Consider the following 13250-nt stretch of genomic DNA (forward strand, 5'->3'; position numbering starts at 1 on the left):
ATTATTTTTAAAAATATGGTATGAAGCAAATTTATTTATTATTTTTTGAGTTTTATTTTGAAATAATACTAATAAGAGTTATTAGTTGATTTTTTTTTTTGTTCTTTGTTCTTTTAATGAATATGTTACTGTTACGTTCTTTGATTGTAAGAGTTACTTATATTATTTCGTCTTGGAAATTGTTCTTGAGTTTATAAAATATATATTTTGTAATGTAGAGTTAGTAGTAATAAAAATTTAATAACTTTTTGTTAGTCTAAAGAGAATATAATTAATTAATTTCTAATTGTATCTAGTTTTCAATTAGATTATTATACTTTCAACTTACCTATCAAATCTTCAGCACCCAACCGTAGACTTGCCAGCAATAATGTGGGCAATGCAGATTAAAAACCAAATCGGTCAGACGTTTTATGGCACCAAAAATATGACAGTTAATATCGAAATGACGTCATTACAACATTTTGTGCCATAAACAGGACATAAAGAACAAATTATGGTCAGAAATTGAATTCAGCGCATTTTCAGAATGTTGTGGTCTTGCCCGTTTGTGGTCCTTGTTCAGCACAATACGCGTCACTTAAGTCTGTACAGTAAAATTTCAGTCGGTTTTTATTGGTTTTAATGTAGATAAAGATTGATGTACACAAATTTCTATAACGTGAAATTATAGAAAAGACATTTTCGTTTGTACTTTTATTTAATGCACCCAATTTTATGAGTTAAACCGGGCGCTGGCGTTGACAGCATTCAATGCTGTAGTTAGAAATTTATGAAGATAGGTGCTTAAAAGTATTTACTGCATCACAGCAGACTGTACAAAACGTATTAATATAATAATAAACCTTTCTTAAATGCAATAATAAAATATGAAAAACCGCTTAGTGCAACAATGACTTCAAAAGATAAAGGCACTTAACATCACCGATCATCCTGAATGAAGAAATCAAAATACAAGAAAATTATATATCTAAGTGTGTATGTGAAGTCAATAAATCAAAAGGTTATGAACGCACAATGCCACAACAGTGCGAACAGATTAAAAACACTTAAGAGCTGAATAAAAATCAAACAGAGGCGATTACTGTTATTAACAGCAACGCATCATTAAAAATTTGGTAGCCATGTTAAATTTATGTTATCACTAAAATAGGTTATTAGTATGTTTATAATGGTTTTTCAGAGTAAAGTTTATTATATACGCCTAATGTCATCAAAGCAGTGATGTGGTACATGTTTTGTTGTGATAATAAACCATGCAGATAACTTCACAAAGCTCAAACTGTTCATAGAACTTGTAAATTTTAATAACTTTTTTTTTCTAATACCTATATATGAATTATGTATAAAATTTAATTTTTTATTTACATATAGTTTTAATTAACATACTTTTAATATTGAATAGTAATATATTTAATTAATATATTTAATTAATCTATCTCTCATATCAAAACATGTAATTCACAATTTTAATAATACTTTTCATTAGGTAATTTCAACTACTTTTAAAAATAGATTGAGACCAGTGTTTTCCCATTAAAAATTCATATTTAAAATTAAATCAGATTAAGTTTACAAGGATCCTGCATCGTCGTACAAAATAGTAAAAGACTAAGGGAATAATTTCAAATATGAACCAGCGTGAAAAGCATTATAAATGGATTGAAACTGCGCCCACTGGCAAAGGCATTGAAAAGCTACTTGTACTCGTGAATGATGGTGGTCGAATAAGAACTAGAGAGCTTAAAATATGTTCTTCCTATATTAAGTAAAAGTTATAGACTATGCATTAGTCTACAGAAACAGAAACAATATAAAGTTAAAATCAAGTATTTAAAACTTAACTAGATAATACATATCACTTAACTTGAAATTTTGATATAATCCGTCTGATTTGAAATAGTCAGTCGAGAGCCATTAGAAATGTGATTATCCGGTCATGTGATTTCATTCAAAATGTTGTTTGTTCTACTCAATTGTTGTAAACTACAACGTTTGTATATAGTTATTAAGATGAATTTATTTTTTCAAATGTTTGTTATATTTTACAAATATCATAAACTAGGTGAACTGTTACAAAAGAATTCAGAAAAAATTGTTGAGTTTGAATACCTAATACATTTAATGACATTTGAAATAAAAAATCCTATAAATTTCACATATACTACATAAAAGTACTTCAATGATATTGAAATTACTGAATTGACAATTATGAAGATCCATGGGAAAGAGCTTGGAGCACATTAGTGAGAAGGTGCTTTATGTTCAGAATATCAAGAGGGAGATTATGTCAACTAGTTAGATATGTGTTTATAATAAATTTGCTCCTTCCATTTGCTCTTTCCAGAAAACGCCCACACACGAGTCAATGCAAAAACATAATAAAGATTATTAAACTCATCACACCAATAATATCATACACACCAAATATGAATTTAGTAACCTGATAAATTACATTACAGATGAAGGTTTGGTACGCAAATTGAACACTATATCTTAAGAGTGCACACTCACTAACTTTACTTAAAGAGAAGCATAAAATACGGAGAAAGCAATATTCTGGCATTGTCATAGATGCAGTTGAAACGTATTAAAATGATCCGATATCACAATCAGTAGACATACCCTAACAGGATGTAGTTAAAGTTGTTGAATTCAAAATGTAAGGATTAATTTTTTGCTACCTAGAACAGGACAAATCAAGTCACAATCAAGAAGATATAGCCAAACAAAGTATAGCGGTGCTTGTTAAATTTACAAGAAATCCAAAAATTTTATGCTGACCAAACAGAAAGGTAGGATGACCACTTAGTAGTGTAAAGTAATGTAGCAATAGGACTTCCCTGGAAACTACCAACATCCACAATAAAGTGGGCATGCAGCCTTCAAAAGCGCTACAACTCTATCAACCATGTTTCTGACCAGTATCTCGTCCTAATGGCAACCAATTCATTCAACCTATCGTCCCTGCTGTTATCATTATTATCCTTAATTTATTGTTAATTGGTTTCATATTAATTTAATTTATTCCAATTAAAATGAGTTTTTCATTGTTTTCTAATTGTTTTTCAATTTATTGTAAGGATTTGTTTTATTCTATAATATTACATTATTATAAACTTATAACATCAGATACTTTTTATTCATATCTTCTAAAACGGACTAATTGGTCAATAATAAATAATATACAACATTTTATATTATTTTTAAAACATAAATTTTATTTATTGGGTTATTTAATATATTTAACAATTACTCTAGTTATTTATTAATAATATATTTCATTTCTTGATTTTAGTTAGTATTAAATTAATATATTGTTTTAAACATATTTGTAATAATTGTATATTTAATAGTTGTAAATTTACATAATTTGTAGTTCAGTTATAATTTAATTTTTATTTTTACCAAATTGATTTTCGTTAAAACATTTATATATTTATTTATATGTGTATTAATTAATATATGCGTATAGTTCGCTTCTTACAAAAACTCCGGAGAAGAAGACTTAAGATGTAGAATCAATTATATTATTAAACTCATTACACCTATGTTTAATTCTTTAGAATTTTTATAAACAAATACATATAAACTGAATGAGAATTATAAAGGAAGTATATTAACTAATTCAAATTGAATTGGAAATATAATATTCTAATGTATTTATAAAACTTATTTAGATCTTATGTTTAGATACTGTTTAAATAGATTATATAGACAAAGAAGTACTTACTAAAAGTGTTTTGTTTTTTTGAATTAATATACCATTGCTATCTATTTTTATCATAGTACGAAAAGATCAGGGCCTAGATAGTTCTGTTGCATCGACAATGAGTCAACATGGGCCTAATGTGCGTTGTCTTGTCAAGTATAGTGTTAATGTTTATAATGTTTATATTCTGTAAAGGGCTTCTAACGCACACAATAGTCAAGTTAGAACATTGGACACTCCCCATATATAATTACATAAAGAAAATAAACTTAACCTTTTAATAATTTTCATATGCCACAAATTACGCTCTTCATGTCTTTTATTGTAGTTCCAAATTAATAAAATACTTATTTAGCTTCTACATAATCTTTATCCTTTTGAAATTGATTTCTTTCTTAATCATATCTTCATTTTTTATCTCAAATACATCGTTTGGATTGTCATGTTCAGGTATACTAAATAAAAAACTGCACTTTAAATACATAATCAATTTAACAGGAAACTAAAGAATACTTCCTATCAACAACTGATACACTACCTCAAGTTCTATATCTACCCAATGTATTCCGTAATAAACTCATATGTTGACATTTAAGAAAATGGTTTTTAATAATTGTTTTAAACATGAGTCTAGAAATGTTAATAGATACAACACAAATTCGTTTATTCCTGGTGGTGATTATGAGCGATCCCTCGCACGGATAGATTTAACGCAGTGCTCGAATTTCTTTCCGATACGATGTCTAATATTGTTTAGGTATTAGGATACAAGCTCTTGAATTTCTTTTCCTTGCAAAGATACAAATTCATGCATGCTTGTTTGCACTATAATCATCTGTTATGTAGGCCTGTGAGAGAATAGAATATTAATCCAGTAAGAATGAAGTAAATGTTACAGACATTACCTCGAACTTCCCGCGATGTCCATAAGAACGGCCAATGTCTCTGCCTGTGGTGTTTTTTTTTTGGTTAGGTGGCCGAGCACGTCACCATTCGACCCCGCACCTGTTCATCTCATATTGTTTTTTTTCGTAAACATTTTTCTTGTTTTTTATATAGAAATATATAACTTATGTCGTTTCTAAATATTGCACTGATATCACTTATTTTTTTTTTACAATTTATTCATGTGCATTGCTCGCACAGACAAAATAAAAAAATCGTGTAAAAGCTTTTGTTTCGTTTTGTTTTGATCGATATAATTGAGGCGAATTAGGTCGAAAGCTCCAATAAAGTTTGACTTAGTTATAAAAATATGGTATTGCCAAGTACAAATAATAAACTGATACACTTAAGACAAATTTTTAGCTTTATTGAAAGGAAAAATATAAAGTAAGCTTTCTTAGAGGTCATCACCCTCGAGCATCATCCTCGAACAAAACAAAACACAGAAAAGCCAACTAGGAAAGTGGTGAAAACCTTTCAAGAACATTCTACGGTAAACAAAGAGTTAACAGGATCACTAACGTGGCAGAAGGATTTTTCAGTTATACAAACTGACTATAAAAGAGCCAGTAGAGGCTTGATTCGGTCTCTTTTGTTTTCTTGGAACGGCAAGTGGTACATATCAGGTCATATTCAATGTTAAAAATCAATAAAAGAAAATTTTATTAAAAGTGAATAAAAATTCAAAAATTATTTAAAAAATATTATTAAACTTTGTTAAAAGTGAATAATAAAAAAAAAAAAAAAAATAATGAATTCAAAAATTAACTAAAAGTGTAACTAAAAATTACCAAAAGTTAATAAAAGTTAATAAAGCTTAAGAATAGATAAATATCTAACTAAAAGTTATTTAAAATTAATAAAAATTGGAATTGCAAGAAAGAAAGAAATTCGTTTTAAGATGAAAAAGAATATGTGCTATAACTGTGTGGAAAAATTATAATTATTACCAGCATTGATAATTATAAAAATTAATTTAGTTATCAGTCAATAAAAGACTACGCGAAATTTGAAATTCTGCAGCAAAAATAGAAAAAAAAAATCATACTCAATATCCAACGGATGTAAAAGGAGGCAACTGTAACTGAAGGACAGTAATGACAACAGGACCCACCGTTAGGATACAACGGTGGCCAGGTATTCCGGCTATTAAGGATATAACTCGAATAGAAAAAAAAATTTTTAAAGCATTTATTATTAATTTTATATTAAATTATAAAAATTTTTTTTTTTTTGTTGTTTTATCTTTTAAAAGAAGAAACAGTTTTAATGCAAAACTGATTTGAACGACTTGATAAATATAATATTTTGTTGCGTCACTCTGTAATATCAATAAAAAAACACAAACAAAAAAAAAAAAAGAATTATACATATTATATCAGAGTTAAGAAAGAGTTATAGACATATATATCAGAAAAGAAGAAAAAAAAAAAGAGAATCCATTGTTTATTTGTTTGTGATTTGGAATTTATAGCTAGGTCAACGGTGGCTGAAGTGACGTCATTTCTGCGGCTGGAAGGTAAGCTATGGGAACAAATAACAAACTTAAAAGATATAGCTAAGTTTCTCTGTAGAAACTGAATGTTTTATAATTGATTTTTTTTTGATGGTTTTATTTCCATTATCAGTGCTACAATTTTTTTTTTCTCTTGAAATTGGTAGTTCCACTGATTTTTCTCCTACTTTAGTTAAATAATAATAATCCAGTGTAATCATTGCATTTGTTTTTTTTTTATTTTTATTTAATTTTTTTTTTTCTATTCTTTTGTTTGTGCTTTGGTTAGGGAGTTTTTTTTTTTTATACACCAAATTATCAATATCATAATGAAATAACTTGTAAACTTGTAATCACGGAAGGTTTATTATGTTATTATTAATAAAAATATATATATATATATTAAAGACATTGTGGAATAATGTAATTATCTCTATATGCATAAATATTTTGTAAAATTTTATTACTAGTTTTGAAATCATACTATAAACTTTATAAAAACAACAATTCCTGTATTTATAACAAATATCTAGTAAATAAAAAAAAAAAAAAAAAATATTACAAGTATATATGTTTTTTTTTTGTATTAACTATTTTTTTTTTTTATGAGTTCATTATGAGATTTTATTGAATCTAAATAAAGGGGTGGTGTTAGTCCGGCGTTCCAACTATTTTTACTAAGGCAGGGATTCGCTGAAAAGAAATTGTATTCACATTGTGTGTCTTTTTGAATCAAATGAAAAGGAAACGCTTCACGGATAGCAACCAAGCATTACCAGATGTATTACCGGTATTTCCTGCATTCAAGGAAACCATGACAATACAAGCTGTTGTTGCTAAAAACACTGACTGGGGAGTGGAAGAGTCCATAATAGCTGAAATGAAAGCAGCAGGGTTGCCCAGAGGGAGAACCTGCAACTTAGGTGTAAGCCAGGTGTATACAGAACTTCCTAAGTTTGCTGCAGTAATAGTAAACATCAAGGACAAGACTCTTCCCATACTATACGATGAGGATTTCTTTAAATTTAGGAAACCCAAATAAGCAATAGTAGTTTTACTTAAATTTTTTTTTTTTGTTGAAATATTGAAGTAATTTAGGGAAGGTATAATGAATTAGGTAAATAATAAATTGTTTTTTAAGCATTGAAATAATAATGAATTTAAATTGTTACGTGAATATAATTATTATTATTATATGAATATAAATAAATGTATACAAATGAAATATTAATGAATGTTTGATAGGTTTGGTTAGTTAGGACAAGAACTAAGAACATGGCACGATTTTTTTTGTTGTTGTCTACAGTGTAGCCTCAGTTGTCAACACCGGCGAGCATACCGGGCTAGCCACCGTGCCATGAGCGGCTTCTGAGGACACTAATTCTAACAACAGGTGGACACAACACATCATCTCAATTCTGAAGTTTATATCAAGCACAATCGAATTTGATTTTTAGATTCACTTTTTAGACAACTGCACCTATGTCGTAGGTGGGTTCGTGTTATTCAGTTTCAGTTTTGTGAATTTGTTGTTTTCTTTACCCAATATTTTGTTTTCAGTGATCATCCTCACTGTGTCCGTTTGTTGCTATTTAGCGACATTCTGGAGGCTTGGTTGGATAACCCACTTGGTGGGTTGATTTTTTATTGCTGTAGAAGAAATTGAAATTGTGAAAAAAAAAATTTCAGGTTTTTAACCGATTTATTTTCTTCAGAATAGTTCTCTTCTGACTCTCCATAATTGTGCATACGTTTTGCCCTTCAGAACATCAGTTCGTGTCTACTAAGTAGGTGCTATATTCAAAACACATTTCCCTTTCATCGGTAAATGTATTTAAAAGCTGCTCTATTGGAAATGATGTAGATACAATTAGTGGGTGACTATGCCGATGTGTGTAATTGCGAAGGGATGCTCTCATTGCAAGTATCTATTTACGTTAGATTTGTAACAGATATTACAAATGTCTGTTATTTTCGAGCTTATTTTATAAAACTGCAGTTAAAGCAGAAATGCATGTATTTGTAAACGCTTTATAATAACTCAGAGGACTTCCTTTCAAAACCAATTAAGAATTATTAATAAAATAATATATGTACCTATATACGTATATATAAAAAATTTCTCTTCTCATATATTACCAATTTAATTAGTTAATTTATGAGATTGAGATTAATTGTCATTGATTCAGTTACATACGGATTAGTACTTTACCGAGGAATTCATTCGCTACACATAGCATGAAATTAACATGTTGCATGCACCACGTAAATTATCCACTGTAATGCAAACATCCACTGTGAGGATTTTATGTGCAGCATTAATTGAAAGCAGTTAAGGGTTCTCCTGGTGTATAGCGCGAATGCAAATTTATTTACTTTTGCTGATTCCATTATTTCAAAACTATTTCCATTGCACAGTAACGGTTCAGTGCAAAGTGCTAATTTACATTTTTATACGTTGTTCGTGTAAATTGTCGTCCACGTTGCACTGGTGACACCATTTCTAAACTGTTTGTTGTCATTCACTCCACTGGCGACGTGCAGTTGGAAAAGTGACTCAAACCAACTCCACCGACAGAGAAATGTAGTTGCCTCTAAATGTAATTTATTTGTAGTATTTTCATGCAGTTTATGCGGCATACGTACGAGTACACCAGGACGGCACGTACCCGGGCCCCGTATACGTCCGCAGTCGTCTAAGCGATTGTATAGAAATTTAAATCAAATATTTAACAGAGAATCGCGCAGTGCACCGTGGGGATTTCAATGACAATATCTCTTGATTGGTTTGTGCACTACATGCAATCCGATGTGCAGTATGAGTATTAAAACGTAACAAAAGCAAACAAAAAGTATATACGTAGCTTTGTTCTGTGGATAAAGGAACGTGCGGAATAATTCTCTTTATTATTATTTAAAGTGTACCGAAAATGAATTAAAAATTGGCAAATATGCAACCAAATCCAATGAATATAGGATATATGATATAGGATAGCTTCTACAATAGTCTAATTTGGATAACTTTTTTAAAACACGTTCAGTGAAAGTCAGTGAAAATATATAAAGTAATTAAGTAACTATAGAATAAAATCAAGCAGTAAATAATGCTTACACAAAGGAATACTATTGAAGTTCAATAATTTAAAATAACTATAATTAATTAATTCTGGTTTAAGATTTCCTTCCAATAAAATATAACAAGTAAATTCGTTAATGAATTTTCATAGCAAATCAACTAAAGTCCACGTTAAAACACACAAATCAAGTACGGCTTTGGTTCAGTTGGTTAAACTAGTCATATTGACTAACAAGAGATTTTTTAATATAATATACCAAGTAATGTTACTTATCTGAAGTTTGCACATAGATCTGAGCTAGTCATTTCCTTTCTAGTTGAAACGCCTCAAAAAATCCTTTGGTTTGAAGCGACTTAAACATCTGTGTATAACATCGTAAAGTAACGCCGGAATAATGCTGTTTAAATGTTGACTCAGCCTGGCATAATGTGTTCTTGCTCGACAATAGGTATTTCAAGATCACGATGTACATCCACATTTCGCACATGCAATGGAGCGTTACCAGCAACCCTAAGAAACCTTTGTTTCAAATTTATGATTTTTGCACAACCCCGAATTTCGACGCCATAGAGCCATGTTGGCTTGAAGACTTGTTTGCATATTATTAGTTTGTTTTCGTGAGATACTTTAGATCTCCTTCCAATAGGTTAGGTTTTACGGACGATTCTAAGGGGAACCACTTAGCCCCATAGGCCTATTGTGCTACAGTTTTATTGAAAACTCAAATGTTAAAACCATTTAAAACCTTTGACAAAGCTTATGGTGCTATTTAGAGTTAGGTCTTGAAATTCGCCAAGATCCTTAAAATAAAACGCTCCCAAAACTTTAAGGCGACGCCGCGTATGTGCTGAACAGAAACAAAGCAGGTGGGAGCCACTTTCGTCATCCTCACTACACTCCTTCCAATAAGTCAAGTTAGTTTTTTGGATCTAATATTTAGCTGAATTAGTTTTTTTTTTGACATGTACATTTCATCTCAGTTTAGCATCTAGATTGATACCCAGATATTTCGCAAAATTAACAACTGAGATTTTTATGCTATTTAGAAATAATGGAATTTGAGTTTCCCTTCTGTTAGTAAAGTCTACGTGGTAAGAATTTTGAACCATTTACTTTAAGTTTCCATTTATTAGTTCATTATTACTTGACCAATGAACCCACGGTACTAACAGTTTTATGTACTAATAATTAAATACAAAAAATGATTTCAACAGATCACTAATGATGGGTATTTGTAATGCTAGAAACAGCTGTATGGTCAGTAAAAATTCAATTAATTCAAAATAATAAAATTATGTTGTTGTAATTTAATACTGTTTGAAAAACTTTACTAATTATTTAATCTTAATTCGTTTTTCAATGATAACAAATGGAAACAGACGGCAACTTTACTGATCCTACTGATTTAATTATCCAAAAATATTGTTTATGAGATAATTAAATCAGACATTGAAAATATTTGCATTACCAAAAGGGTTGATTCTTTTTTTGAAATACTCCTCACACATATAGTAGTCTATTAAGTCTATCTATTAGCCGATATAAGCAGATCTATTAAGTAGCAACTACTTAATAGATCGGTGGGATGTGCTAAACCTAGTTAGCTGAAACCACGTGTAGATCCATTGACAGTTCCATAGCGATATTAGATTTTTGTCATTAAATGCGATAAATAATAGTATACATTTAGTATGAATTTAGCATATTTAGTCGACTTTTTGGGTTAGCCGAAGTAGATGTACTAGAGTTTCTCTAGCAGCGGCTCCTTGCATATTCTGCATTCGTCATTTGCTGGTAATATACAACATAGTACCCGGTTATCATACTAACCATGTCATACAGTTCTTTTGGTAGAACGAATCTATAGGTTTACAAACAAATAATTTATATGTGAGATTTAAGTTAAACCCATTAATTTCAATGTGTTTTTTATTATTGTAACGACAGGTTTTGTTCATTGTTTTCGCTGGGGTAGGCTCAGCCATTGTCCAGGAGTCGTTGCAACATATTATTTTACTTTCGGAAATTACTTTTCGGATACTTTTCGGATTTCGGACTTTACTGAAAATTTTTATTTAATAACATATAACTAAAAAAATTAAGAAATGATCTGATCTAAGTTAGTTTTAATGTTGGAGCGGGGTATTTGTTCTTGGAAACTTTACGTTGTAATTGAAATAACCGATCCTTGATTATCGTGATTCTATGATTTAAGACGTATATCTACTTTAACGCAATTCCAACTACAACATTACTGGTCAAGACGTATAACTACCTTAATACAAATATCAGGAATTCTTCTGATGAAGGCAAAAGAGTAGGCAATTTTATAATTCTTCACTTGAATAAATACTGAACAAGCAACAAATTGAAGCAGCGCACACAACAACATCGTTGTTATTGCAATTTTTTTTACGCTATGGTCATGTTTTTTATTTCCTTGTGATCCTTAACAATTATGTTAAGCATAATATTGTAAAATAAGTAAAGTAATTGTAAAATACATTTGCAGTTAAGTTTGAAAATGTCTGTAGTTAACCATAGTTTAAAAATTCAAAATTTTATAAAGTAAAGAAATGATCGAGAAAAGTAAATGTCTACGTATGAACATTATCCATAAATATTAATGAATATATACTAAATTATTCTATACCATTATTACTCGTATATTAAAACTGTCAGTTATTTAGATTAGCAACAGTTATAGATAAATATAATGCTAATATTTTAATTAAGATCCTAGTTAAGATTAATTTGGAATACCCCCTGATTAAAGGAATGCAATTTCAGACAGAGGTCTTTTATTGTCTGATGGCTGGGATCTTCTCAACTCGTTCCTAAGAGGTGGTTTTGATAGATTCAAGTCTCAACTTGTGGCTTTCGACACTTTATACTTGCCATAATAGCAAAAAAAAAGACTTTAATTAAAATTGATGATATATATCTTTATAAAGAAATTATATTTTTATTATTTGTAATATATATATATAATATATAATTCTTTCTTTATTAACTTTAGTACAAGTTACTCGAAAGTATCTAAACTTGAGATAAGGAATATATAAATGTCCAAATGTTTTCCTAAAATATAAATCGAAATTTTATGGACCAACTTGAACTATTTTGAATATGTTTTCTTCGGTCGTAACTAATTCATCCTTTTCAACTTCATAGTAGTTCCAATCAATGAATTGTATGAATGAAAATCTCGGAAGATTAGATTTTCTGAGTCCTATACTAGTTCAGAAAAGTAGTTGGAGTTTTGAGAAATTAAAAGCTGGATTTGAGATTTGTAATTTTTTCAAGAGAATAGATATATAGCAACTATTTAAATTGGTTTGAATTGTATGTATGGAACTGCTTATCATTCAATCAATCGTAAATTAATAAATTACTCATTTCGAAAAGTTGTCTGACTATACATAGTTAACCAATAGCGCTGGATTTGTTGAATATTCTATTGTGTTGACGACTAGGCAGCAACTAGTTTACTTCTGTCCTATATGAGAAGGTAATTTATTATGAGACTTCGTTTTTTATGTGGGACTTTCACGCAAACAGTATTATATAGCTGGAAGCTTCGTTTTAAATAAGTGAAAAGATTAGTAAAATTGCTGCATAACAATTACCTAAAGCTGTTGGAATTTTTCATTTCATAAGCATTCGAAGTTCGGAATCCGAAAACTGTGTCCGGAATCTGGAATCGACTACCAAAAATATTCCCAAGCAATTTTAAGCTTGTACTAACTAAAAAAAATTTATAAAAAATTCCGTCCCTTTATATTTAATGGATATGAAATGTAATTCCATTTACGCTTAAATGTAACTAAGAATTTTTTAGCGCAATATTTTTGTTTTTTTTTTGTCACATAAATCCATTACCAACCTAAAATTCCTGTAAGGTCAACTTATGACTTATGACCGAAATGACGAGACAATGTTTTATCTTACGAAATTGGTTTTCGTAAAAATAAAAAAAAATTAAGTAATAGCCTAAAACCTATTTTGAATTAAATAAAAA

This window comes from Teleopsis dalmanni, chromosome X (genome assembly GCF_002237135.1).
Source record: "Teleopsis dalmanni isolate 2A chromosome X, ASM223713v2, whole genome shotgun sequence".
NCBI lineage: Eukaryota > Metazoa > Arthropoda > Insecta > Diptera > Diopsidae > Teleopsis > Teleopsis dalmanni.